Below are 27,618 nucleotides of genomic sequence, written 5' to 3'. Positions count from 1 at the left end.
CAAGCGGCTCAGAGTTGGGGAGGGGGGTCCTGGCTGAGCCTGGGGTAGAGATGCAAGTTCTGGGAGGGAGTTTGGGTGCAGGAGGGGGTGCGGGGTGAAGGCTCTGGGAGGGGGCTCAGGATTAGGGTGTGGGCTCCCGCCAGGCGGCACTTACCTCAGACAGCTCCCAGGTGGTGGCACAGGGGGGCTAAGGCAGGTTTCCTGCCTTCCCTGGCCCCACGCCACTCCCAGACCCAGCCAGCATGCTCCTGGGTCCCCTGGGGAAGGGTATGTAGCTCCACACGCTGCTGCTGCCTGCAAGCCCCACCCCCGCAGCTCCCATTGGCCACAGTTTCAACATGGAATTATGAGGTTGGGCTGCCCAGGTGGGTGGGAAAGAGAATCTAGGCATTGGCCAAAAACTAAATGACTACTTTGACTCAGTTTGCAATAAGGATGATAATATAGAACATGAACATGACGGCAGGATAGCTGATGGAAATGCGCACAGAAATGGCAATGCTCACATCTGAGATGAGAGAAAAACTTAGTTTAATGTGTTCAAATAAATCACACAATCAACACACAAATTAATGGTGATTTAAAAAAATTATTTGTGATTAATCGCAGATTCAATTGCACTGTCAAACAATATAATACCAATTGAAATTTATTAAATATTTTTGGATGTTTTTCTACATTTTCAAATATGTTGATTTCAATTACAATACAGAAAATAAAGTGTACAGTGCTCACTTTATATTACGATTTAAATGTAAACTTGGGTAAACTTTACATAATACTGTAAACAGTATTGGGTCTATTAAACAATTGGGTCTACAGTATCATGTGTGTGTTGGGTCTTTTTTTACAGTGCAAATATTTGTTGTTAAAAATTAAGTGAGCACTGTACACTTTGTATTCTGTGTTATAATTGAAATCAATATATTTGAAAATGTAAAAAGCATCCAAAAATAATTAAATAGGTGGTATTCTATTGTTTAATGCCACAGTTAATCGTGATAGAAAAATTTTAATTGAGTGATTAATTGCAATGTTTTTAATTGCTTGACAGCCCTAAAAAGAACCACTCTGAGCACAAGAATCACACTTTACTTCCAATACCGCAGGCTGGGAACATGCTGCTTTATTCAACTATACACAAAAAGAGTGGGGTAAAACACTCACTAACTCAATAGGAGGTAAGGGAGGGGATAGAGCGTGGCTCCAACCCATAATACTCTGAGTAACCCATGTAACCCTTCTGCCCGTCAGAGTTGGCAGCAACAAGGGCCGGGTTCAATATCTAGGGGTTCCATTCCAATAACACAATGCAAACCGGCTCAAGCCCCCACCCAGTGACCTGGGACAAATATATACCACCCCCGCTGGGCGCCTCCAAGAGGCAATACTTCCCCTCTCGCAAGCACAGAGTCTGAGTGTAGCAAAAGCCTTTTAATAACAGAGAGAAACAATGTGGCATTATGTTGGGGAAACACCACCAACAGGATTCATAACACAACCCATGAGCAAAAAAAAAAAACCCACCCCAGGCAAATTGGGGCATGCCCTTTTCCCTTTGGTTCTTGAGTCCAGCAACCCCAAATCACCCAAAGTCCCAAAAGTCCAATGCCCCAAAAGTCTCTGTCCCTGGTCAGGGCAGCCCCAGAGTTCGAAAGTTTATCTGCGGAGCTTTACCTCCCAACCTGGGTGGAAATGGGACAGGGGTAAGAGGCACCTTACATGATCTGAAGCTGACCGCCCCATAGCTCCATAGCGGCGCTCCGCTCCGCCAGCCGCCCCACGAACTCCTTCGCTCCGCTCCGCCAGCCGCCCCACAAACTCCTTCGCTCAGCTCCACAACCCACAAGCAGCTCCTGCCAGCCACACACTGCTCCACGTCAAACTGCTTCACCAGCCGTCCCGCAAACTGCTCCACAATATATCTTCAGGCTCCCCTACTACTTAACACAACACTCAGTGATTTCAGCTCTTAGGTGAATCCAGCTTGTAGTAGGGGAGCCCCAGTGCTGGTGCACTGTCAGCCCAAAGTGAGCTCAGCAGCCTATAACTAGACTTCTAATGAAATCAAAATTAGCTCTGATATTCTACAGTAGAGACAGAAGGAAGTGCAATTAGCATGTAAGGCCCTCACCAAGGGGCCCATACCACCAAGTATTAATACTTGTCCCCAGCCTCTCTCCCTTCACACAGTTTTGGAACCCATGACCCTTGCCTAGCGAGTGCTACTTAGTTGATGGTGAATCCCTCCATCATAACAAAAGGCCACGTACAGTTCCAAGCACAGTTCCCATAATCAGGGTAATAATTTATTCTTCCTGCCCCAATAACAGAGACACTGGGGATCCCACAGCAGCCAAAGTGACCATTTGGGCAGCTATGGTCTCATTCTAGGCGGGGTGGGTGTGCCTATGCAAATGAGATCGGCCCCTGAAGTTCTTTTCCACAACTTGCCACACCTCACCACCAGATGTCAGGGTGGAGCTCATCCTGACACTGCTTACACCCAGTTAAGTCCTTGATGACCACTTAGCTACATTGCTCACCTTTCAATCTGCAGCCCTGAGTTAGTCTTCTAAAAAACTTGGAACTGTTCTCTTTTACACAGGGTAGTACCTCTCCATGGCAGCCATGGGGCAGAGGCCCACTGCCTCCAGTCTCCTGCTCCAGCAGTTTTGCAAATACCCTCCTCTTGAGATCTCCGGCATTCCTGGCAAAACGGCATCCTCTGTTGGCTTCAGCTCCTCCAGACTCATCACCCAAGAGCAAAGGCTCTGGCACCCACATGTCACCCTGTAAACGGATATCATTCAATGCCATCTTACGACTCAAACATCACTTAAACCGACTTTAAAAGACAAGGGGGCAGTTTGCTCTAGGACAGTACCTGGAATCCATGTTGGCTGATCACTATTGAAACCTTTAGTATAGACCAGGTCCTTTGGGCCCACGTCTCTGTCTCTGGATCATAGTCATGGTTTTGCGTTCTGCAAAGCATGGTGGATGTGGACCTGGGGAGTTTATGAAGCATTTCTCCATAGTTCTGGAGCCTCTGGCAGTCTTGGTGCATCCAACTGATCTGTTAGTAAGTGTTTTAATTTTAAGTACTGCCACCCTGCTTGAGCCTGTTAGAAGATGTTTGGGGGTCATTTGTCTTCATGAACAGGCTAATTTATTTTTCAATAAAAATTTTGAAATGGGGATGTACTAAAAGTGAGGAATTCAAACTTCATCTACATGGTTCTTTCTGGCCCAAAACTGTTGCTCTTCAAAGAAGTAGAGGATCATCAGCAGAGACAGCAATTGCATCAATGGAGGAGTCAGTTACAGAATTTATCACGTCCCTAGAGATCAAAAGTAAATTGAAATGAACTCACAGAGAGAGGAAAAGTATGAATAGTCCCCACCTGTTAGGCATATGAGCTGCCAGATATCGTACATCTTGCAGGGAGGAGAGCTGTCTCTTGCAATTCCAGTACGTGGAATGTAAAGCTGCCAGGATTTGAGAACCCCCAGTGAGATGGGTGACACAGCAGGATCTGCCACTGGCACCAATTTTAAAAAGTGGAACCAGAGCTTTCAAATTTCTACACAGCAACAGGAGCTGCACCACACTCTGGTGATTCCTTTAGTGTATGTCAATACCTAGCTAATATACAGACCTTTATATAATTGAAAACACATAGAAGGTGTTCTGCCTTGATAATGATGTTGTCAAATGTTTCATCAGTTCCCCCATCACAAATACAGAAGCAAAGGCACTTAATCTTGCTCATACATCATTCTGATGATATCAGTTTGGGATGAGGTATTCCCTCTACTCCCCTGCTAGGGTGTTTCACATTCAGCCATTTGAGAATTGATCTACATGTCCCAAAAGTTGAGAGTAAAAGCTTGCAGCAAAAGATGACCCAAGTAAGTTTGTCCCAGTCACTAGACAAGCTTATGTATCCGAGTAGGGCAGACATAACAAATAAGAAGTAAACTTTGTTGTAAAACAGACCTACTCAGTTCACTGCAGGCTGTTTAAAAACATTCTGCTTCTTGGGGCTCTTGGAACAGATTCACTTCCTCACCTTGACAGGGAACTGAGCTGTAAATTTCATAAAATATTTGAGCCCTCAGTGCTTGGCAAGTACCCTTGCTCTTCTGAAGGCTGATCTCTGTTCAACCGCAGCTTTTGCACAATCTTGAAAAATCATTATCTTATGGTCTCCCCCAAACAGTTTTTTCCCCCACAAACTAGGTGTAGTATTTTTATTCTACAGTAAATCTGAGAAAATTGACAATCTATGTGTGAGATTTGGCATTTGAGATGGGCTTAGGAGCGAGGGACCTATGTGCTCTCTCTAAATCAAATTTAAAATCATCCGGCAGACTGAGCACTTCTGCAAGGAGATGGGGAAACAAATTCTTTCTCTCTCTTTCAGGTACTCCTATAATGCCCAGATCATTTCAGCAAGACCTCTGCTCAATGTCTGCCACTTTTGATTTAAGAGAAGATTAGTCTGTGAAGCTTCTCTGCACCTGGGCAGAGAGCCCTTGTACCTGAATTTCCACCGTTGATATTCACCCTTCTGTTTCATTCATGCATCCTGTCAGCGCTTCCAGAGAGGAGTCAATTGAAGTAAGTCAGCTGTGCTATGGCCTTGATATCTGATGTGTCTGCCGTGGCCACATCAGCCATCTTGTTCGGAGGGGAGAGGGAGATAGAGTTGGGTCTCCGTTCTCCTTGTCTTTTGGCCACTTGCAAAGCTCACAGCAATCAAATATTTATTTACTTACATTCCAGAGATTTTCATGTACTTGTTCCTTTACTGGGGGTGGTCAGTCGGGGGCCCTAGATGCCAGATGGAAATGCATATTAGTGGATGGCAGGCTGTGGAGGGAATGAATGTGCTCTTCCATACCAACTGGAGCTCCATGAATCCCTTCTAATCCATCCTATTACCCAGGTGCATCACTTCCGGTCTTACAAAAAAGCACTTACTTTGTTTTAAGTGAAGTCCTGTTGCCTCCAATCTGTGAAGCACCTTCTCCGGTGTTGACAGATGCTCAGCATCACTTCCAACTATGATGAGGATGTCATCGATCCTCACTACAACATGTGGGTTCAACAAATTTTTACAGCCCTCTGGAAAATTCCAGGTGCTGCTAATATTCCATATGGTAATTGATGGTACTGATATAATCCCTTGAGTGTTTTATAGTGGTACTTTTTTTCTTTTCTTTTTCTTTCTTTCTTATTTTTTACAGTCCTCCTTCAGCCTTATCTTCTGGTAAGCCTGCAACATTTCTAACTTACTAAATTTTTCAACCCCCACCTAACACTGCCAGTAAGTCCTCTGTCCTTGGAATGGAGTAATTGTCTAACCTGGAGACCTGATTCACCATGGCTTTATAATCCACACAGTTGTGGATGGTCTTATCTGGTTTAACCCTGGGTATGATAGGTGTGGCCCATTCAGAAATGATGGTGACATGATTCCCTTTTCCCCCAGCCTGTCTAACTCAGTCTGTCTTTTCTCTGAGGGCATAAGAAACTGGTTTTGCTTTAAGTAATTTTGGTTTGACCCCATCCTGGACATAAATCCTGACTCTTACTCTATCCAGAGCCTCTGACCCTTCTTTTAAAATAGATGGGTGAACATTCAAGACTTCCTAGAATGCTGGTGTTTTGTTAGGGTCTCATTTGAAAATTTCCTCCCAGTTCAGATTCTGTTCTTGCAAGCAATCTTCGCCTAACTGATTCTGACTTTCTCCCTAGTTTATTAGGGCTGGTAACCTTTTCTTTTGGCTCTTAGCCCTGGTCTACACTAGGACTTTAGGTCAAATTTAGCAGCATTAAATCGATGTAAACCTGCACCCGTCCACACAATGAAGCCCTTTATTTAGACTTAAAGGGCTCTTAAAATCGATTTCCTTACTCCACCCCTGACAAGTGGATTAGCGCTTAAATCGACCTTGCCGGCTCGAATTTGGGGTACTGTGGACACAATTCAATGGTATTGGCCTCCAGGAGCTATCCCAGAGTGCTCCATTGTGACCGCTCTGGACAGCACTCTCAACTCAGATGCACTGGCCAGGTAGACAGGAAAAGAACCACAAACTTTTGAATCTCATTTCCTGTTTGGCCAGCATGGCAAGCTGCAGGTGACCATGCAGAGCTCATCAGCACAGGTGACCATGATGGAGTCCCAGAATCACAAAAGAACTCCAGCATGGACCAAACAGGAGGTACGGGATCTGATCGCTGTTTGGGGAGAGGAATCCGTGCTATCAGAACTCCGTTCCAGTTTTCGAAATGCCAAAACCTTTGTCAAAATCTCCCAGGGCATGAAAGACAGAGGCCATAACAGGGACCCGAAGCAGTGCCGTGTGAAACTGAAGGAGCTGAGGCAAGCCTACCAGAGAGGCGAACGGCCGCTCCAGGTCAGAGCCCCAAACATGCCGCTTCTATGATGAGCTACATGCCATTTTAGGGGGTTCAGCCACCACTACCCCAGCCGTGTTGTTTGACTCCTTCAATGGAGATGGAGGCAATACGGAAGCAGGTTTTGGGGACGAAGAAGATAGCTCACAGCAAGCAAGCGGAGAAACCGGTTTTCCCGACAGCCAGGAACTGTTTCTCACCCTGGACCTGGAGCCAGTACCCCCCGAACCCACCCAAGGCTGCCTCCTGGACCCAGCAGGCGGAGAAGGGACCTCTGGTGAGTGTACCTTTTTAAAATACTATACATGGTTTAAAAGCAAGCATGTGAAAGGATTACTTTGCCCTGGCATTCGCGGTTCTCCTAGATGTAGTCCTAAAGCCTTTGCAAAAGGTTTCTGGGGAGGGCAGCCTTATTGCATCCTTCATGGTAGGACACTTTACCACTCCAGGCCAGTAACACGTACTCGGGAATCATTGTACAACAAAGCATTGCAGTGTATGTTTGCTGGCATTCAAACAACATCCGTTCTTTATCTCTCTGTGTTATCCTCAGGAGAGTGAGATATCATTCATGGTCACCTGGTTGAAATAGAGTGCTTTTCTTCAGGGGACACTCAGAGGAGCCCATTCCTGCTGGGCTGTTTGCCTGTGGCTAAACAGAAATGTTCCCCGCTGTTAGCCACAGGGAGGGGGGAAGGTTCAGGGGGTAGTCACGCGGTGGGAGGAGGCAAAATGCGACCTTGTAACGAAAGCACACGTGCTATGTATGTAATGTTAACAGCAAGGTTTACCCTGAAAGAGTGTAGCCACTGTTTTATAAAATGTGTCTTTTTAAATACCGCTGTCCCTTTTTTTTTCTCCACCAGCTGCATGTGTTTCAACGATCACAGGATCTTCTCCTTCCCAGAGGCTAGTGAAGCTTAGAAAGAAAAAAAAACGCACTCGCGATGAAATGTTCTCCGAGCTCATGCTGTCCGCCCACACTGATAGAGCACAGACGAATGCATGGAGGCAAATAATGTCAGAGTGCAGGAAAGCACAAAATGACCGGGAGGAGAGGTGGCGGGCTGAAGACAGGGCTGAAGCTCAAATGTGGCGGCAGGGTGATGAGAGGAGGCAGGATTCAATGCTGAGGCTGCTGCAGGACCAAACCAGTATGCTCCAGTGTATGGTTGAGCTGCAGCAAAGGCAGCTGGAGCACAGACTGCCACTGCAGCCCCTCTGTAACCACCGCCCTCCTCCCCAAGTTCCATAGCCTCCACACCCAGATGCCCAAGAACGCGGTGGGGGGGGCCTCTGGCCAACCAGCCACTCCACCACAGAGGATTGCCCAAAAAAAAGAAAGCTGTCATTCAATAAATTTTAAAGTTGTAAACTTTTAAAGTGCTGTGTGGCATTTTCCTTCCCTCCTCCACCACCCCTCCTGGGCTACCTTGGTAGTCATCCCCCTATTTGTGTGATGAATGAATAAAGAATGCATGAATGTGAAGCAACAATGACTTTATTGCCTCTGCAAGCGGTGATTGAAGGGAGGAGGGGCGGGTGGTTAGCTTACAGGGAAGTAGAGCGAACCAAGGGGCAGGGGGTTTCATCAAGGAGAAACAAACAGAACTTTCACACCGTAGCCTGGCCAGTCATGAAACTGGTTTTCAAAGCTTCTCTGATGCATACCGCGCCCTCCTGTGCTCTTCTAACCACCCTGGTGTCTGGCTGTGCGTAACCAGCAGCTAGGCGATTTGCCTCAACCTCCCACCCCGCCATAAACGTCTCCCCCTTACTCTCACAGATATTGTGGAGCACACAGCAAGCAGTAATAACAATGGGAATATTGGTTTCGCTGAGGTCTAAGCGAGTCAGTAAACTGCGCCAGCGTGCCTTTAAACGTCCAAATGCACATTCTACCACCATTCTGCACTTGCTCAGCCTGTAGTTGAACAGCTCCTGACTACTGACTACTGCCTGTGTACGGCTTCATGAGCCATGGCATTAAGGGGTAGGCTGGGTCCCCAAGGATACATATAGGCATTTCAACATCCCCAACAGTTATTTTCTGGTCTGGGAAGAAAGTCCCTTCCTGCAGCTTTTGAAACAGACCAGAGTTCCTGAAGATGCGAGCGTCATGTACCTTTCCCGGCCATCCCACGTTGATGTTGGTGAAACGTCCCTTGTGATCCACCAGAGCTTGCAGCACTATCGAAAAGTACCCCTTGCGGTTTATGTACTCGGCGGCTTGGTGCTCCGGTGCCAAGATAGGGATATGGGTTCCGTCTATGGCCCCACCACAGTTAGGGAATCCCATTGCAGCAAAGCCATCCACTATGACCTGCACTTTTCCCAGGGTCACTACCCTTGATATCAGCAGATCTTTGATTGCGTGGGCTACTTGCATCACAGCAGCCCCCACAGTAGATTTGCCCACTCCAAATTGATTCCCAACTGACCGGTAGCTGTCTGGCGTTGCAAGCTTCCACAGGGCTATCGCCACTCGCTTCTCAACTGTGAGGGCTGCTCTCATCTTGGTATTCATGCACCTCAGGGCAGGGGAAAGCAAGTCACAAAGTTCCATGAAAGTGCCCTTACGCATGCAAAAGTTTCACAACCACTGGGAATCGTCCCAGACCTGCAACACTATGCGGTCCCACCAGTCTGTGCTTGTTTCCCAAGCCCAGAATCGGCATTCCACAGCATGAACCTGCCCCATTAGCACCATGATGCATGCATTGGCAGGGCCCATGCTTTCAGAGAAATCTGTGTCCATGTCCTGATCACTCACGTGACTGCGCTGACATCGCCTCCTCGCCAGGTATCGCTTTGCCAGGTTCTGGTGCTGCATATACTGCTGGATAATGCGTGTGGTGTTTAATGTGCTCCTAATTGCCAAAGTGAGCTGAGCGGCCTCCATGCTTGCCTTGGTATGGCGTCCGCACAGAAAAAAGGCGCGGAACGATTGTCTGCCGTTGCTCTGACGCAGGGAGGGGCGACTGACGACACGGCTTACAGGGTTGGCTTCAGGGAGCTAAAATCAACAAAGGGGGTGTCTTTACATCAAGGAGTATTTCAGGCAGGACTTCACGGAGGGTTCCAATAAGAAATGGTGCACCTAAGTTATTGTTCTTATTGGAACAAGAAGGTTAGCCTGGCCTCTGATTGATACATAGCTAGATTTACCTTGCTGCACCTTCTCTGTGAGTGACTGCAGTGTGACCTAGAGGAATGAGTCCCCTAGACAGGGGAGGGGGGGAAGCAAATGAGTACAAAACAAATCTGGTCTATTTCTTGTTTTGATCCACTCCATCTATCTTTTACATCTTTGGCTGGCAGCAGACGGTGCAGAAGGACTGCATGCCATCCACATCTCATGGCTGCTCGGCAGAAGATGGTACAGTACGACTGCTAGTCATCCTCATCTCTTGCCTGCCTGGCAGAAGATGGTACAATACGACTGCTAGCAATCCTCATCTCTTGCCTGCCTGACAGAAAATGGTACAGTACGACTGCTAGCAATCCGTATCGCCTGCCTGCTCACCATAAGACGGTTCAATAGGACTGACTGCAGGACTAAAGAGAATGACCTGGTCAAGTCACTCCAAATTTAGTCCCTGCGCCCATGTCTGCCCAGGCGCTCCCAGCCGACGTGGCCAGGAGCACCTCGGACATGACGAGGACGGCTACCAGTCGTACTGTACCGTCTGCTGCCACAAGGCAAGTGGTTGCTGCTACTGTGTAGCAATGCAGTACCGCGTCTGCCAGCACCCAGGAGACATAGGGTGAGCGGGCTCCATGCTTGCCGTGGTATGGCGTCTGCACAGGTAACTCAGGAAAAAAGGCGTGAAACGATTTTCTGCCCTTGCTTTCATGGAGGGAGGGAGGGAAGGGGGGCCTGACGATATGTACCCAGAACCACCCGCGACACTGTTTTAGCCCCATCAGGCATTGGGATCTCAACCCAGAATTCCAATGGGCAGCGGAGACTGCGGGAACTGTGGGATAGCTACCCACAGTGCAACGCTCCGGAAGTCGACTCTAGCCTCGGTACTGTGGAAGCACTCCGCCGAGTTACTGCACTTAATGCACTTAGAGCATTTTCTGTGGGGACACACACACTCGAATATATAAAACCGATTTCTAAAAAACCGACTTCTATAAATTCGACCTTATTCCGTAGTGTAGACATACCCTTATATTTTACAGGGACAAGCACAGAACCTACCACCACGACAGGTTCCTGGTTTAGGTATGCAGGATCACTCCTGCATTAACTACAAGTCTCAGTCCTGCTTTACGCTGCTGATATGTATATTCATTGATCACACTAGCTGAAGTCCCTGTATTTATTTCCATTTGTACTCATAGAATCATAGAATATCAGGGTTGGAAGGGACCACAGGAGGTCATCTAGTCCAACTCCCTGCTCAAAGCAGGACCAATCCCCAATTTTTGCCCCAGATCCCTAAATGGCCCTCTCAAGGATTGAACTCAGAACTCTGGGTTTAGCAGGCCACTGCTCAAACCACTGAGCTATCCCTCCCCAAGGGATACTGACTGCCTGTTTACCTCTACCATTACTTCATAAGGACTGACTTTCTTTCCTTTCAGACAATACATAGTATATACCTCCTCCCCCTTGAGGAAGAGAGTCCTCTGTTTTTTGTTCTTTCCCTCTGGACATTTGGAGTCTACCCTCCTGAGTTTGAGATACTGTTTGATAGTCACCTTTGCATTTTCTGACTAAGTGTGCAATCTTGAGTTACTAGGCCTTTTTAAATTTACAAACAGATTAAAAATGAGCTTCTCCACAGCAGAAACACCCTTTGGAGCCTGAGTCCCTTTCAGCTTGCTTTGCCTTTTTTATACTCATAGACTTTAAGACCAGAAGGGACCATCCTGACCATCTAGCCTTACCTCCTGGATATCATAGGCCACAGAACCTCACTGATATACAACCTCTGGCTGAATAACCAAAGTCCTCAAATCTTGATTTAAAGCCTTCAATTTACAGAGACTCCCCATTTAACTGAGTCAGTTTGAGTTCCCCTGCACTGTAAGTGCAAATTTTTCACTGTTTGCTTCCATTGCTGTTACCAGTTCTACTGCTTTGGGACAGATTAAATTCATCTCCACCAGCAATTGTCTTTGAATACTTATACCACAAAAAGAAAAGGAGTACTTGTGGCACCTTAGAGACCAACCTATTTATTTATTTATTTATTTATTAGTCTCTAAGGTGCCACAAGTACTCCTTTTCTTTTTGCAAATACAGACTAACACGGCTGTTACTCTTATACCACAAACAAATCTGTCCCAGAGCATATCCTCTAGGACATTTCTGAAGGAACAATATTCTGTTAATCATTTCAGCTCTGCAACATACACAGGTATGCTTTCCTCTTGTCTTCTCATCCTACTATGAAACTTGAAACGTTCCACAGTAATGTTTGGCTTTGTGTAGTGCTCTGTTAAGATCTTTTTCAGGTCTCCTAAACTTTTATCTCCTGGTTTCTGAGGCTTTAACAAACTCTTTATGAGGGAGTAGGTTTTACTGCCACAAAATTGAGGAAATTTGCTTTCTTTTTGTCCTATCCTATTATCTCATTTGCAAGAAAATAAAAGCCCAGTCTTTCAATATATTTCTGCCAATCCTCATCTTCCGCACTAAACTCTTGAGTTTACCATAAGTTCCAATTTTTTGTCTGAGTGGGACTTTATGACTGGGTTACTTGTGGTGTGGGTGACCGGGGCTCAACAGCCCTGAAGGTCTCTTCTGGATCATGTTTTATGTTCCTTAAATCTCATGCTTCAGGCCTTCAGTAGGTCACCTGTGAGGGTCAGGAAGGGATTTTCCCCCAAATGTATACTGAAGGAGGGAGGGAGGGAGGGGATGGTTGTTTCCTTTCTCTGAAGCATGAGGGATGTCCACAGCTGGAGATGGGACACTGCACAGGGTGGGCCAGGGCTCTGAGGTGGGATGGATAATTCTTTCTCACATGCTTGGCTGTCTGGTTGGTTCTTGTTCACAGGCACAAGGTCTAACTGATTGCCTTTTGTGGACTGAGAAGGAATTTTCCCCCATATCAAATTGGCAGTTACACTAGCTGATTTTTGCCTCTCTTTTTGCAATATGGGGCATGGGTTGCTTGCCAGGATTATCTGGGAATATCTCATTTAATCATTTCCCTGACATTTACAGGGACCTGGGGCACTGGTGCACCATGCTCCCTCTGTTCTCTGCCTGTGGCAGACAATAGTTTTGTCTCCTGTGAACTTTAATATTTTCTAATTCCAGTTATTGGGTTTAGTGTGCAGTTTCTGAGTGGTGTTGGAGGTTTATGATCAATTCAGACGGAATGAGTTAGTGGCCCCTTAGGCTTTGACTCTGACAGCTAGAGTTGCTGATGTTTTTTTAAAGAATCAGGTTTTTTTAAACTTAAAAAATATCATGAGAATCCCATGCACATCCATGGTGCAAACAAGGCTGCTTGGATAGCAAGCATAGTCCAGTGACCTCAGGAGACATTGGTTCAGTTCCCAGCTCAACCACTGACTTCCTGTGTGATCTTGGGGAAGACACTTAACCTACCCTGGGCCTTAATTCTCCATTGGTAAAATGGAGATAATACCACTCTACCTCATCGCATTGTTGTGACTATAAAATATATTAATTTTGAGGCGCTCAGATACTAGTGATGAGGGCCATGTCAATCAGTGTTAGATTTGTGAGTATTCTGAGTACAAAATGTCGAGAAAAATTAAAACAAGTTACCCCATGAACTTATTTTTTCACCTTTGTTCCCCCTACCTCACATGCCCGTCATCATTTGTGTTTGCCATCTCCTTCTGTCGCCATAACACAAGCCCCGATCCTGCAAACACTTAGACAAGAACATAACTTTAAGTAGTTCCACGCAGGTCAATGTGCAAACAAATGTTTGCAGGCTTGGGACTTATAAGCTTCTCAGGATAGGGGTTTCATCCTAATTTGTTTCACAAAGCATCATGCACTTCTGTTATATATGGAACACACAATCAGTATAACAAAACTTATTTCACAATCACAAAACTCAAAAATAGCTGAAAACCTATTCTGTTCAAACTTAAAAAAAAAAAAATCATTTCCGGGCTGAAACTAAGCATGAGAAATTTCAGCCCCAAAGTCATATTTTTAGCATTTTATTAGTACCTCATATGAAGATTTTGGATGGGATATAAATCACAATTAGAGAATTGCTATTAGGAAGGTTATTGTGCAAATTCTGTTGAAGTTAAAAGAAAAAAATAATTCAAGCCAAGCCTATTTATTTAATTTTATCCTTCTCAGCCTCAATCTTGCCATCATTTATGCATGTGAATAACCCCACTGAAGTCAACAGAATTACTCATGTGAGTAAAATAGTCACATACATCAGAGTCTACAGGATTAGACTCAATACATTCAGATTACATGTTAGGGCCAACAGCACAAGCTGTTATTAGCATTATTGTAATAATTGCATCATTTCTTTTCAATCAGGACTAGAAATAGGAAATGTAATGGTGCCATTTTGCATGATCAGAGTTCCATATACCGTGTACATTTTTAGAACATTGCAAGTATCTTGCAATTGCAAAGAAAAAGAACAGTTTACCATCAAATTAGGGAACAAATAGTAGCATATTATAAGTCTTGCTCTACAGCGCAAAACACAACTATGTTCCTCACTATATATTTAAATGTGGCAGATTTACTCTATCATAATTTAATAATTCAGAAGGCGTAAGAAGACACAGCCAATTAGCAGCAGTAATTTGCATTTTTATGCTTCTTCATTATTTTCCAAGTTCTTGTCTGCTATTATAGCACTACAAATACCATCTTTCAAAGGTGAATAGCCAACCTGTTATATTTTTTTTTGAATGGTAATCAGTCCCCTTTAATTATTGAAAGACAAAACAAATTAATAAATTCCAAATAAAATGCTTTGTTGTTTTTTTAAGTTAGTCATGAAACACCCTTTGTCAATGTAGTTTGTTTTCGTTTGGTGCAGAGAGCTGTGCCTGTTCTCAAGTGTTCATTAGGGCTGTGATTCATAGGAGTTCTTAAACTCATGCCTAACTTTAATCATGAGAGTAGTCCCACTAAATGCAAGGGGACTACTCACACGCTTTAAGTCAATCATATGTGCAAGTACCTTCTAGATTCAAGGCCTAGGTTTGGACAAATGGCTCCACACAAGATGAGGTTGCTTCCCAATATGGGAAGCATTCTCCCTGATGCAAGAATAATTACAAAGAGGAGTTATGAATTTTCCCAGCCTTATGCAGGAGGAAGAGTGGGATTTAACCCCCTTGCCAAAGATATCGCTACTAAATACTGGATCTCCCACAGGAACTGTGCCACAAGAAGCTCTTTTACAACTGTTCCAGGAACCTTCTTCACAATGGGGATTCTAAACCACATTAGAGCCAGTGTATAAATTACTACAAACTCTGGTCCCGATCCTGCAAACAGGCACACATTTGCTTAATTTTATGCACATGAAAAATGCCATTGAAGTCAATGAGCCCACTCGTAAGCATAAAGTTATCTGCATGAGTGTTTCCAGGACTGGGGCCTCTGCCACTAAATTGCAGTGCAAATAGATTATACTATGCAGGCCCCAATCTTCCTCTGCAGGGTACATGTTATGCAAGCCCAAATAGGGAAAGAACAGGTTAAAGAATATTAAGATAAGTTAAGTGTATTCAAGCTGGCAGGGCCTGATGAAATTCATCCTAGGGTACTTAGGGAAGTAGCTGAAGCAATCTTGAAACCATGAGCAATTACCTTCAAGAACTCTCAGAGGACAGATGAGATCTCAGAGGACTGGATAAGGGCAGGTGTATTATCTATTTTTTAAAAAAATGACAACAAAGAAGACGCACGGAATTATAGACCAGTCAGCCTAACTTCGATACCTGGAAAGATACTGAAACAAATTATTATACAATCAATTTGTAAGCCCCTAGCAAATCAGTGTTTATGAAGAGTAGCCAGCATGGATTTGTTAAGAACAAATCATTCCAATCCAGCTTAATTTCCTTCTTTGATTTATCTTGATTTTAGTAAGTCTCTGACATCATTCCACATGACATTTTCATAAGCAAACTAGGGAAATGTGGTCTAGATGAAATTACTATAAGGTAGGGATACATCTGGTTGAAAAAGTAGTTCAAAGAGTAGTTATCTCTCTGGCTGTCACAATGGGAGATGTATCAAGTGGAGTCCCAGAGGGGTCAGTCCTACGTCCAGTGCTAGTCAATATTTTCATTAATGACTTGGATAATGAAGTGGAGAGTGTACTTATAAAATCTGTGGAGGATGTCACCTGGGAGGGATTACAAGCACTGTGCAGGACAGGACTAGAATTCAAAATGACCTTGACAGATTAAAGAATGGATCTGAAATTCAAGAAAGACAAATGCAAAGTATTTTACTTAGGCAGGAAAAACTAAATCCACAAATACAAAATGGGGAATAACAAACTGTATGGTAGTACTGCTGAAAAGGAACTGGGAGCTATAGTGGATAACAGGTTGAATGTTGAACAATGGGATGCAGTTGCAAAAAAAGTTAATATCATTCTGCAATGTATTATCAAGAGTATCGTAGGTAAGATATGGGTGGTAATTGTCCCGCTCTACTCAGCACTGATGAGGCCTCAGCTGGAGTACTGTGTCCAATTCTGGGCTCTGCAATTTAGGAAAGATGTGAACAAATTGAAGAGAGTTCAGAGGAGAGCAACAAAAATGATAAAAGGTTTAGAAAACCTATGAGGAAATGTTAAAAAAACTGGGCCTATTTCGTCTTGAGAAAGGAAGACTGAGGTGGGACGTTACAAAGAGGACAGTGATCAACTGTTCTCCATGTCCACTGAAGGTAGGACAAGAAGTAATGGGCTTAATCTGCAGCAAGGGTGATTTAGGTTAGATAGCATGAAAAACTTTCTAAATATAAGGACATTTAAGCTCTGGAATAGGCTTCCCAAGGAGTTTGTAGAATCCCCATCATGGGAAGTTTTTTAAGAACAGGTTGGACAAACACCTGTCAGGGATGGAGCTATACTGGAGATCCAGAGCATGATCAGAGATGCCAGAGCTGTTGATGGGCTGCTGGAGATTGAATGTACTGTTTGGACTGTGCTGGGGAATTCGGGATTATGGTTGTGGGACTTTGGTACTAGCCCCACAAAGGGCTATTTGTGCTCAGAAAGTTTGCTTGGAGTAAGTGGGGGAGTCTGGAAGAAGGAAATTGAAAAAGAGGCCTCCTGCAGGGCCACCGTGAGGCCATGAGGGGTTGTCCCTGGAGGTAACACCCTATGTTAGTCCCATAAAGTTAACAGATATTAAACCAATAGGGGTCTATAGAAATGTAAGCATTCTGTAAGAATTACTCCAAAATGGTAGTTTTCAACTTTTTTCATTTGCGGAACCCCTAAAACTATTCACATGGAGGTGCAAACCCCTTTGGAAATCTTAGACATAGTCTGTGGACCCTGGGGGTCCACGGATCACAAGTTGAAAACCACTGCTCTAAAAAACTATAGAATTCACACCCTTCCTATGTGTTTTTGAAACCAAACAGTACAATTTTGTAACAGGGACATCATTCTCCATTATGTTCTCCAGAATGGTTCAAGAAGCTATAGAAAGCTTATCATTTGCTATTCAATTCTTTTGGATATTTCCACAATGGTAAACTATGGTGGTACACCCCATTGAGGCCTCTGACTTTTCTTGCAAATCCACCACAACCCATTCCTCACTACCACTCAGTAATCTTGTGGGGTGGGGTTCATTAAACTGAAGTATACAGAGTACATAGAACAACCCTGATTTTCTGGCAGCAAATTAGGGTTCAAGAGTGGGAATGATTTCTGTAATTGTACTGAAGCAGCTATAGAAACTACACTTTGTCAGAAGTGAAAGACTGAAAATAAGAGCTTCTTGGTGTGCTGTTTTTTTAAACCAGTCTCCCTCTTTTTTTTTAAGCGCTGTGTGGAGTCTGGGTGTGAAGACGAGGTTTTGAGTCTTTCTTGGTAAAGACGGGGACACAGCTGAATCAGGTATAATAGCCACAACCCAGCAACCCCTGAGAATAGCAAGAAAAATTGTCGTAGCAGGAGAAACAGAAATGGCTTGATGTTAACAAATGCCAATAAGTAGAGACATCACCTGACGTCAAAAATACCTGGAAGACTAAAGAATGACTACTGAAAATAGTCCATTCTGCAAGAAAAGCAATATTTCTACTGCTATATGTTGACTGGGGTGAGATTTTGTGCTGCGCTATTAGGAATACCAATAGCCATGCCCCTGGCTTGCCCCCTACACCAGGGCCTGCAAAGGCGTTCTCAGGACAACCTGAGGCTGCACCAGGGCAGTCCTCCCACAGCTGGATCAGAGGTTCTTAGAACCCCATTTACTCTACTCTGGACCCTTTACCCAATGTACAGGGACCAGGGTAATAATCTCTCTTCAGGAATGCTATCTCCACTATACAGACACGGTAGCAGCATAGAATCATAGAATCATAGAATATCAGGGTTGGAAGGGACCTCAGGAGGTCATCTAGTCCAACCCCCTGCTCAAAAGCAGGACCAATCCCCAATTAAATCATCCCAGCCAGGGCTTTGTCAAGCCTGACCTTAAAAACTTCTAAGGAAGGAGATTCCACCACCTCCCTAGGCAACATATTCCAGTGCTTCACCACCCTCCTAGTGAAAAAGTTTTTCCTAATATCCAACCTAAACCTCCCCCACTGCATCTTGAGACCATTACTCCTTGTCCTGTCCTCTTCTACCACTGAGAATAGTCTAGAACCATCCTCTCTGGAACCACCTCTCAGGTAGTTGAAAGCAGCTATCAAATCCCCCCTCATTCTTCTCTTCTGCAGACTAAACAATCCCAGTTCCCTCATCCTTTCCTCATAAGTCATGTGTTCCAGACCCCTAATCATTTCTGTTGCCCTTCGCTGGACTCTTTCCAATTTATCCACATCCTTCTTGTAGTGTGGGGCCCAAAACTGAACACAGTACACCAGATGAGGCCTCACCAATGTCGAATAGAGGGGGACGATCACGTCCCTCGATCTGCTCGCCATGCCCCTACTTATACATCCCAAAATGCCATTGGCCTTCTTGGCAACAAGGGCACACTGCTGAGGTAGTCACATCATTGTTCAGGCAGAGTTCTGTTTGGCACCTCAATCAGAGAATTCCACCTCTTTGTTATGTCTGAGAAACCATACATTACCCTCCCCAAATTTACAGCACTTAGTCTTCGAGGGAAGAATTAATTTTCTGAGAATTCACAAATTTGTTAATTAGCCTATAAATCAAACTTAATTACAAACTGGGCCCTTTAAGAAATTGACCCTGTGTTGCAGTCTTTGTATAAAATGATCTCAACAATGGAATAATGTGGACTTAATTTTTCAACTTAATTAAAATTAATTCATAAATTCATAGATTTTTTAAGCCCAAAGGAAGCACTGTGATTGTCTAATCTGACCTCCTGTACAACAAGCTCTGGGACTCACCTGAATTAATTCCTGTCCCATGCCCAATAGCTGCGGTTGAACTAGGGCATATATTTCCAAAAAAAAAAAAAAATCCAATTTTGATTTTAAAATTTCTGATGATGAAGAATCCACAACAACCCTTTGTAAGATGTTCCATGGGTAAATTATCCTCACTGTTAAAAATACGAGCCTTATGTTTTTTGAATTTACCTAGCTTCAACTTCCAGTCATTGTATCTTCATATTCCTTTGTCTGCTAAACTAAAGAGCCCTTTACTGTCAAATTTCTGTTCTTCATCAAGGTACCTATTCATTTCAAAGGTTCATGTGGACTATAAAAGAGAGAGAGACAAGGTGGATGAGGTAGTATCTTTTATTGGACCAACTTCTGCTCATGAGAGAGTCAAGCTTTTAAGCTGAAGAACAGCTCTATGTAAGGTTGAAAGCTTGTCTCTCTCACCAATAGAAGTCCATGCATCCACCTTGTCTCTCTAATATCCTGGGCTACAACAACACTGCACATAAAAGAGGGGGGCAGAAAACCCCACACAGTCTCTCTTTCACCTAAAACAACACATCTTTGGGCCTCTGGGAGAGATCCTGACCAAGGAAAGGGACAGTCATAATCTTGCCCGGAAGACTGTGACTGAGAAAGTCCCTCTTGAACAAAACCTTGAACCAAAACTTGCTAGATTGTTTTAGACTTCTAGATGCATGTTTTTACTTCTATTTGCTTAAAACCATTTCTAATTTTCTCTCTTATCTGTGAGTTAATTTAAATCCTATCTTCTTTTGTTTTGTTTGTTTGTTTGTTTTTTAATCTAGACCAATCCAGTGCTGTGTTTAAACTGAACTGTTTGGCAACTCCAGTTAAAGTAGCAAATTGTTGAATAATTACTTTGTACAAGAGTGTCATAAATATAAAGGGAAGGGTAAACCCCTTTGAAATCCCTCCTGGCCAGGGGAAAGCTCCTCTCACCTGTAAAGGGTTAAGAAGCTAAAGGTAACCTCGCTGGCACCTGACCAAAATGACCAATGAGGAGACAAGATACTTTCAAAAGCTGGGAGGAGGGAGAGAAACAAAGGGTCTGTGTCTGTCTGTAGTCGTCTTGGCCGGGGATAGACCAGGAATGGAGTCTTAGAACTTTTAGTAAGTAATCTAGCTAAGTATGTGTTAGATTATGATTTCTTTAAATGGCTGAGAAAAGAATTGTGCTGAATAGAATAACTATTTCTGTCTGTGTATCTTTTTTGTAACTTAAGGTTTTGCCTAGAGGGGTTCTCTATGTTTTTGAATCTAATTACCCTGTAAGATATCTACCATCCTGATTTTACAGGGGGGATTTCTTTATTTCTATTTACTTCTATTTTTTATTAAAAGTCTTCTTGTAAAAAACTGAATGCTTTTTCATTGTTCTCAGATCCAAGGGTTTGGGTTTGTGGTCACCTATGCAAATTGGTGAGGCTTTTTATCCAACATTTCCCAGGAAAGGGGGGGTGCAAGTGTTGGGAGGATTGTGCATTGTTCTTAAGATCCAAGGGTCTGGGTCTGTAGTCACCTAGGCAAATTCGTGAGGCTTTTTACCAAACCTTGTCCAGGAAGTGGGGTGCAGGGTTTTGGGAAGTATTTTGGGGGGAAAGATGCGTCCAAACAGCTCTTCCCCAGTAACCAGTATTAGTTTGGTGGTGGTAGGAGCCAGTCCAAGGACAACGGGTGGAATATTTTGTACCTTGGGGAAGTTTTGACCTAAGCTGGTAAAGATAAGCTTAGGAGGTTTTTCATGCAGGTCCCCACATCTGTACCCTAGAGTTCAGAGTGGGGGAGGAACCTTGACAAGAGCAATGAACCTTAATATCTGAACTGTTCAGGAGAGGGTTGGACATTGCAGAGCACATGTTTTGGGGAAAATTCAGGACTGGGAATATGGTAGGGTCACCCTGCAAGTAGTAACCAAGGCTGGTGGAAGCCGGAGTGTGGCTGGCATGTTACTGAGAGGCTGTTGGGGTCAGAGATACTAGACCAGGGCTGAAGCAACATAGAAACACTCAGGGTGTGTCCTGCATGCTGGTAGGCTAGTTGAGAGCAGCCCAGTGGGGAAGCTACAACAGCAAAGCATTGTGAGGGACCCAAGGCTGCAGGGCAGGCAGTGACACAACCCTTCTCTGGTCTGGACTGCACCCTGGAATGTGACTGTATGTCTCTCAGATTAGTCTCCCAAGATATTGCAGATGCTTTTCCTATATACTATAGGTAGGCTTATCAGCTCCTTAAGCACATTCTTTTGTGTGATCAGGTAGGTAGATCACATTCTCTTGCATGATAAGGTGTGACCCCTTCACTTTCTCTTTGAGTTAAATAGATTGAGCTGCTCAAGTCTCTCACTATAAGGTATGTTTTCCAATCTTTTAATCATTCTCATGGCTCTTCTCTGAACCCTTTCCAGTTTATCAACACCCTTCGTGAATTGAGTACACCAGAACTGGACACAGTATTCCAGTAGTGGTTGCACCAATGCTAAATACAAAGGTAATATAACCTGCTTACTCTTGCTTGATGTTCCTTTGTTTAGACAGCTAAGGATCAGATTAGCCCAATTAGCCACAGCATTACACTGGGCGCTCATGTTCAGCTGATTATCCACCATGATCCGCAAGTCTTTTTCAGAGTAACTGCTTTCAGAGTCCCCCATCCTATAAGTATTCCCTATGTTCTGTGTTTTTAACTGTTGGGGGGCTGTTCTTTGTGTGACATCTCTAAGAAATACTTTAGGATAATCTTTCCCCCTGAATGGATAATTCCAGAGTCTTCTCTAAAAAGGGTCAGTGTGACACCACCAGGCCAGCTCAGGTCAAAGCCATAGGCCAATTCACTTCTGTGTGAATGTCAAAGAAATGTTAAGTGTACTAATTCATTTGAGTATTAATCTAGTTCAAAGGAAATGTGAATGATATTGTCTTCTCATCTGTAACCTGTTCTCTGCTATCTCATACATAATGAATATTGTTAGGTAATAGCATGTAACAATCCATTAGTTTTCATGAACTTTACACATCAAGTAAATTTTCATCTTGATGCTAACACACACTTTTGATCTAGGATCAATTAAGTACAGGGACATACATAATGTAATATCTCTGTAATTTAATTGCCCATCAGACAGGATTGGAGCCTTGGAACAGGAAATGAAGAAGCATGCTGACTTCAAAGCATGGGTCATTGCATTCGACAATGGAAATCTTCAGGCTCAGTCTGCATTTAGTCAACAAAGGAAAAATGCATGCTGTGATGAAAACACTTGGATGATTGCTTTCTGTGAAAAGAAGCCATAAATACTGATTCCAGGGAATGATCCTGTATCTCTGAACTGTTTTAGATTCGAAGAGGGTAGAATACTGAGTGAGTGGAAGGAGGTCCCCAAAGTGATTTTGGGTATCCCTGAGAGACTTTTGGAAAATTAGCAGACTACTACATCTCTGCTATCATCTTGGAATTATAAACTTTGACTCACCTGTTAATGTATTTTACCTGCTTAAACCTCTCAATAAGTCTCAGTTCTTTTTCTTAGCTAATAAATCTTTAGTTAGTTTACTAGTGAATTTACTTCAGCTTTGTCTTTGGTGAGATCCAGAGTACAAATTTGACCAGGGTAAGTAACTGACCGTTTGTGGTTGGGAGTAACCTAATGTGATGTGATATTTGGTATAGTGACCAATATCAAAAAGCCCAGTTTGTCTGGGTGGCAAGAAGGGCTGGAGATCCTAAGGGGCCTGTCTTTGACTCCATGGTAAGACTGATACAGAGATCCAGGAGTGCATGTTCGTTACTGGTTTGGTGAAATCTAATTATAGAATATACCACCAGTTTAGGGTGTCTGCCCTGTTTTCTGGCATCTGACCTGAATTTGGCTTTCACAGTTGTGAGCTATTCCAGACAGAAAGACAGTGAGAACATCAGGATTAAATTCATTAAAGAGATTTGTATCCAAAATGTGAACCTGCCCCACACATTTTGCCATGTAGCCCTGGAGAGAAGTGGGGTTAACATGGCTTCCAAGTCCTTTCCCAGCATGTGAAGTGGGTGTGGGAGTGAGACAGAGCCATGTACCTGCTCAAGGTACTTCTGACATCCTAGAGGGGAAAAAGAGAGAAAAATAATCTGAGACCCACTTGAAACACACTGAGGATTGCAGGGAAGGGATTTTGCAAATCTTGAAAAAAGAAGCTCTGGTCTGGCCCCAGAACCATGGATTATCTCAGCTAATGGGGCTTTTCCATCTCTCATATCTATATATCTCTAATTGGTCATAGAAAAATTGTAATGCACATTTCAGGAATTCACTGACAGCTGGACTCCAGTGCCCACAATTTGGGAATGGTCCTGTCCCTGTGTGGGATCTGGGGTATTTCTTACTCTGTCTCACCTGCAGGAATTTGCTTACTGGCTTCAGATACTTCCCCTCCATCTCACTGATCAGCTCACTGAGGTGGGAAATCTCCTCAGAGAGTTTAGTAACATTTTCATTCTGTATCTTCACAATCTCCTTGTCCTGTTTTTTCCAGCTTGGCCAGCAGGAGTCGCTCTTTTTCCTGCAGGAACTGCCGCAGTTTCTGAAATTCAGATACAATCTTCTGCCTCTCTGTTTCTGTCTGTTTCTGTAAGAAAATAGGGAAAGGGCTTGTTTGGGACGTGAATGGAGCCTGGGGTCCTTTCATGGAGTGCTGAGTGTGCAGGAGGGAGAATTTCTTTGCACATTCTAAGACATCTTACACTTGCCTGTGACCTGTGGTTAGTAGAAAGAGGATTTTCTCACACCTTCCCATTTGGCCCCTATATCTCTTAAAGGGATATTCTCATGTCTGACATGGTTAGGATATCGTGTTACCAGGGGCCTTTAAAAATGCAGATCCAAGGCAGCTGGAGGCAAGATTTAGCACTAGAGCTGAGTGACATTTTTTGCACTAAACTTTTTTGGAGGGAAAAGGCAGTTTTTGCTTCAAAAAGTCCTTCTTCATGGTCAAAATTGAAACAAAACACTCTGCCCAAGAAAAAATGGAACACTGATTTGCTAAACTTTTTAAAATTATTTTTGGTTTGACCATTTTTTTTCCCAATTTCCAGTCAATGAAAAGTCCTGTTGTTTACTCAGCTCTACACAGAACGACGTTGACACAGATGTATGGAAAGAAAAAATGAATCAATTGAACAAAAAGTGCAGACAGGCACAGAACTGTGCATTGGATACATTCAGATCATTTTGGCAAGATTTTCGTCAAAGGCACAAAAGGTGGACAAGAATTCATTACCAGAAATGAAAGCTTAGAATCTGAAGATGGAGAAGAGGATTTTTCAGGCCTTCTGTTTGGAGGTGAGTGCACACATACGCACAGAGCATCCGTGGTAACGGAGTAGTAGATAAAAGCCAACATTTCCTAAGGCCACAAGGGAATCTGCCTACAAACCAACCTCGCACCCCATGTCAATGCAGGTTAATAACAACAGGAACCTACCAGATACTCCTGGCTTTTCTTCTCTCTATTCAAGTTAAATCCCTGGAGATTTTCTCTCTCTTCCTTCAGAATCTTCAAATAGAGCTGGATTTTATCCTGAATCAACAGAAATGATTTGGGTGGTTTGATTTTTATTTTTAGGGGTGAGAGTGCATCTCAGTTTCACCCCTCATGGAAATTCAGAATCCCAAGGAGAAACTTCATCTCCTTACTGGCTTGAGGGGAGGGATAGCTCAGTGGTTTGAGCTTTGGCCTGCTAAACCTAGGGTTGTGAGTTCAATCCTTGAGGGGGCCATTTAGGGATATGGGGCAAAAATTGGGGATTGGTCCTGCTTTCAGCAGGGGGTTGGACTAGATGACCTCCTGAGGTCCCTTCCAACCCTAATATTCTATGATTCAGACTTTTCTCAAAGAGTCTTCCCCTTCTAACAGACTTCATCTCTGCTAGGGCCACAACAGCATGGTCTCATGGTTCAGGCACTGGTGTGGGCCTTGAGAGACTTTGGTCCTATTGCCCACCCAGTCACTCTCCTGCTGGGTGACCTTAGGCAATTAACTTCCCTACTCTGACCCTCCATTTCCCATCCCACTCTGCATTTTTCTTCTCAGATTAGCCTATACATTAGATTATCCCTGCTCAGAGCAGGGATTGTCCCTCACACTGTTTTGTGCAGGTTCCAGCAAAATCAAGGTCAAATCTCATCTGGGGTCTGTAGTGGCTACTGGCATGCAAATAACAACAATGATGATAAATGCTAAGATACAAATCAGCAATGACAACATCAGCTTTTTAACTTGATATTCTCCAGTCTGAAGGCAACAGTCTCACATAGACAGGCCTGCAGGTGATTTAAACCTCACTGATCATTTAACAGCTTCTGTTCCATAGAGAGTTCCCTTAGTTCACCAGTGGGAGCTGGGTTTGAAAAGGATTCTGCTTCTCAGGTAAAACTTTCCCACATTAGAAATTTTTCAAGTCTTAATTGTTTGCCCTTCCTGCCACCCAGCTGTCTCATTTATTGTTTATAGCATCTCCCATACAATGAAGGCCTTACAGAGTTGAACAATGCAGTCACACCTCTGACAGGCAACTTCCACCTGGCATAAAAATCCAAAGCTGTTACTCATTGAACTTGACAGCAATTCCCTACCTTGTACTCCTGGTTATCCTCCCTTATGGGAACCACAGTGTGAGCTCGGTGAGTCCGGGACAGATGGCAAACCACACAGATGGGGGTTTGATCCTCTTCACAGAACAGTGTCAGAGCCTTCTGGTGTTCCACACACACTCCTGATCCCTTCGCTGCCTGGACACCCAGCCATTTGGCTATTTCTAGGACATTGGCCAGCTGCCTGTTTGGCCTGAGGTTTCTCTGTTGCACAGCTTGTCTGCACTTAGGGCAGGTGATGCCTGTGTCTGATTCTCCCCAGCACTGGGTGGTGCAGGCTCGGCAGAAATTGTGCCCACACTCCAGAGTGACAGGTTCTGTGAAATACTCCAGACAGATGGGACAAGTAGCTTCATCCTGGAGACTTTCCACAGAGCTCCCTGCAGCCATGGCTCCCTCTGGACAGTGTAACAGGGTAAGGTTCACTTTCCCGAGCTCAGAAACAAGCCCCCCCTGTAGCAGCACCTGGGTGTTTCCCTTCCTGGAACTGACTCCTGCTGTTTGCTGAGCTGGAGCGAGCCCCCTGGTAACATTACAGCCCTGGAGGCTCTTGTGAAAACAATACCACTAGGCTGGGCTGTGGTCCTGCAACCAGCCCCCTCTTCCTGGCAGCCAGGTCCAGGCAGTGAGACAGGAGGCGAGCCACCCCTTCCCCAGCCAGGCTCTGTACACAAAGGCAGCAAACCAGAGTAGCCACCCTCAAACGTGAGAAGCATCTCTGTCCTGCCCCCTCTGCTCCACATTTGGGCCTGGCTGCCAGGGAGAGAAGCTGAGTGAGCCAGAAAAATGCCAGGGGGAGGTGCAGCAGGAGAAGGAAAGGTCTCCCACACCCAGTCGGTAACTTTGGCAGGGAGAGCGTGGCAGCACTGGGCTGGGCAAAGGGTGGGAGGATTGCTGGGGAGGGCACTGGGAAAAGGTTCCCTCTGCTCAGCCTGAGTTAGGGTCATTGCCCGCTGTGAGAGGTTGTCACTCCCCGGGGTGTAGTCTGGGAGTGGTTGGAACTGCTGTGCCTCCTAACAATTCAGCTGAGTTGTCCTTTCTCACACTGCTCTACTGGTGATACACAGCCAGCCCCTCCAGGCCCTGTTATCACCCAACATGACAGCGGGTGACGCCACACACCTAACTGAGTGACCTCAGTGCTTTACCTAAGCCACGCAAGGACAAACAGGAGACAACCTCCATTTTCCCAGCTCCCCAGCCTTGCACCCCTGTTGGAGTATGAGCCCAGAATTGTATCATTTTGCACTGCACAGGATCTGTACAATGCAAGCTCATTAATTAATTCTCTCCCCCCTCGATGTGGGGAAGATGTGCAACAGCCTTTGTTTACCAAGCAGAGATTTTCCCAAACACCTCACTTAAAGACACACTAGTAAAGGTTTAACATCCCTGTGGTGGGGAAAACACTACAGCAGCCCAACACCACAGCATTTAATTTCAGAAAGGGGAACAACACAAAAATGAGGAGGTTAGTGAAACAGAAATTAAAAGGTACAGTGCCAAAAGTGAAATCCCTGCAACCTGCATGGAAACATTTTAAAGACACCATAATGGAGGCTCAACTTAAATGTATACCGCAAATTAAAAAACATAGTAAGAGAACCAGAAAAGTGTCACTGTGGTTACACAACAAAGTAAAAGAAGCAGTGAAAGGCAAAAAGGCATCCTTTAAAAAATGGAAGTTAAATCCTAATGAGGAGACTAGAAAGGAGCATAAACTCTGACAAATGAAGTGTAAAAATATAATTAGAAAGGCCAAAAAAGAATTTGAAGAACAGCCATCCAAAGAGTCAAAAACTAAGAGCAAAAAAATTTTTAAGGACATCCGAAGCAGGAATCCTGCTAAACAACCAGTGGGGCCATTAGACAATCGAGATGCTAAAGGAGCACTCAAGGATGATGAGGCCATTGTGGAGAAACTAAATGAATTTTTTGCATCAGTCTTCATGGCTGAGAATGTGAGGGGGATTC

At 44.3% G+C, this 27,618-nt stretch overlaps 1 pseudogene; it reads right to left on the bottom strand.

Moving 5' to 3' along the window:
- The window catches only part of LOC144276083 (zinc finger protein RFP-like), a 349,317-nt pseudogene extending 323,283 nt beyond the window's left edge, over positions 1-26,034 (bottom strand).
- Between the last annotated feature and the right edge of the window lie 1,584 nt (positions 26,035-27,618).

This window comes from Eretmochelys imbricata, chromosome 16 (assembly GCF_965152235.1).
Source record: "Eretmochelys imbricata isolate rEreImb1 chromosome 16, rEreImb1.hap1, whole genome shotgun sequence".
Taxonomy (NCBI): Eukaryota; Metazoa; Chordata; order Testudines; family Cheloniidae; genus Eretmochelys; species Eretmochelys imbricata.
The sequence above is the reverse complement of the archived record's forward strand: the minus strand, read 5'-3'. Positions and strand labels throughout refer to the sequence as shown.